Source organism: Pundamilia nyererei, unplaced genomic scaffold (genome assembly GCF_000239375.1).
Source record: "Pundamilia nyererei isolate P.nyererei 1_Seehausen unplaced genomic scaffold, PunNye1.0 scaffold00961, whole genome shotgun sequence".
In the NCBI taxonomy this organism is placed as follows: Eukaryota; Metazoa; Chordata; class Actinopteri; order Cichliformes; family Cichlidae; genus Pundamilia; species Pundamilia nyererei.
The window spans coordinates 38,980-41,296 of record NW_005188362.1 but is presented as its reverse complement, the minus strand read 5'-3'; the positions used below and the strand labels follow the sequence as shown (position 1 = coordinate 41,296).

The following is a 2,317-nucleotide window of genomic DNA, read 5'->3' as shown; positions in this document are numbered from 1 at the left end:
ACCTGATCCAACTCACCACCAGGTGGTGATCAGTTGACAGCTCAGCCCCTCTCTTTACCCGAGTGTCCAAAACATATGGCCTCAGGTCTGGTGATACGATTACAAAATCAATCATTGACCCGTTTTTGCATGAATTATGACAACCACAATTAGGATTTTTTTCTTAAGTATTTTTATTCATCATTAGACATGGAAAAAAAGACTTTTGAACTTCATTTGTCTAAACATGTACTTTTCAAAGAGTTCTTTACATGTCCACTTAGGTGGACAACATACATTTTGACTCATGAATTTGACAAACAAATAAATAATATGCACTGTCTGTTGTGTTTATGTGCAAGTATACCATAAACACTGAAACAAATACAAAAAAAAACAGCCTTTGACTAGCTGTCCACTGTAGTGGCCACTGTGTGTGAAAGGGTTAAATCTGGATTTACTGTTTACTTTGTAATCCAAATGAAATCAAAGACGTGTTAAACTCATAAAAACACACAATTTGATAATTTTAAGGAAGACCTTGCTGCTCAGCTTTAGTCTTTCTTGGGGTTTTCTGCATGTTGTGATGGCGTTAGTGACTCTGTTTCTCTCTTTGTGTTCTGGTCAGATCTTCTGTTTGGGACAACACTGGTTTCAGTCTGACGTTCCACATTCCCAGTTCAAATATCAAAGGCGTGGTCAACGTATGTCTTCTCCTCCCAGATGGTCGTTGCCATGGCAAAGCTAAAATCACCTACAGCTCATTACCATCATGCACCAATATTACTCCAAGCAGCAGCTGGATCAGGTATGTTCAGTTTTGCTGAAACCTAAAAAACACAGAAGATACAGAACGTTTATCTGCTAATGTCTCAGAAAGTGTTTTGACCAAAGAAACAGTACATGTGTGTGTGTCTTTTGTGTGCAGTATCACGTGCTGCTACATCCTGCTGTGAGAGAACAGAGATATTTATCATAAGAGGAAGGAAGCTTTTGCATTGGTTTGACCTCTGCCGCTTTTACTGAACCTCATGGTTGAGAAAGCAGTATCTGTCACCCGACTACTTCCTGTTGGAGTCCACACCTCTGAGCTCTGCAGCCTCAGTCACCAGCCTTTTTTCTTTTTTTTTTGCTCTGCTGTCTGCAGAATGAATACGTGGGGTACTTTTTAGCTTCTGAGTCCATCACACACTTTAGTTTACAGGCATATTATCTATGCTAAAATAATGATTCAGTGTTCAGACTGCAGCCTACGTGTGGAGAGCTCTTAATTTTCCAGTGAAATATTTTTACTAGTATAAAACTGGCATCTTCTTTACCTCCTACAACTCCTTCCCCTACCTGTGCACGTATGTGAATGATTGTGCCTTCATTCTCATCCAGACCTTGCTTATGCTTTCATGTTGGATCAGTCCCAGATAGCAATAACTCCTATTAGTGAGCTTTTAATCAAGCTGAAAACAACAGTAACATCTAAACATAAAAAGATCTTTATTAAATGAAAACTGTTAAATCTGGAGGAAATGTTTTTGGACATCTCTCACTACTCTATCAAATCATGTTTAAAACACAGTTTGAATAATTCACACTGTTGAGAATTGACAAAAATGTGGGTTATGCTAACTGTTTGAAAGGAGTGTGGGATCAGATGATTTTTTTCCTTGCAGTCCCTCTGCTCTGACTAAAGCCCGCTTCCTGTCCTGCAGTGGGAAGAGGAAGATCACACTCATGGGGTCTCACCTTAACTTTGTTGAAGGGGTCTTCCACAGCCACGCAATGCAGGATGTCAGACTTCCCAGAAACATCAGCTCTGAGGTTGGTCTGTAGACACAAACAATGTGCCTTTGAAATGACATCAAGATGTTTTCATACATGAGCTCTGAACATTTCGGATGTGGACATCTGACACACGCATGTCATAATCTTATGTCCTGCTTTAGTCATGTCATGCTGTCTTTTCTGTTTATTTAATTTCATTGCAGTATCTCACCTACAATTCACCTGCAGCTGGGAGCATTTCTAGCAGCACTATGTTTGTCAAAGTAGCCAATGAAACCTTGGCCTGCTCCATTAAACTCCCCTACTATCCAGACCCTGAGTTTACCAGCTTCACAGTTATAAGGACAGGGGAAGATGTGCGCATCACCATTCAGGTTAGTGTTAGAGTTTGTATTGTTGATTGTCATTTATGCTTAGAAATATTTACTTATATATGCTTAGAGTTTTGTAATTAGTTGTAGATTGGTAGAGGTTTTGATCCTTGATAGTCTGCAAACTTTGTGTGTATTAGACAGCACTTTGGGAGCATGAGAGGTTATACCGTGTCTTATTGTTTTAC

General features: G+C 39.5%; 1 long non-coding RNA gene across 2 annotated transcripts; it reads left to right on the top strand.

Moving 5' to 3' along the window:
- Positions 1–722: 722 nt before the first annotated feature.
- Positions 723–2,132, top strand: LOC102194126 (uncharacterized). Of its 2 annotated transcripts, none has more exons than XR_312492.1 (3): positions 723–787; positions 1,686–1,794; positions 1,962–2,132. It is a non-coding gene; the product is annotated as an uncharacterized LOC102194126 (long non-coding RNA). The 2 variants fall into 2 exon arrangements; XR_001290198.1 differs by having other exon boundaries at positions 736–787; positions 908–1,794.
- The last annotated feature ends 185 nt before the right edge of the window (positions 2,133–2,317 follow it).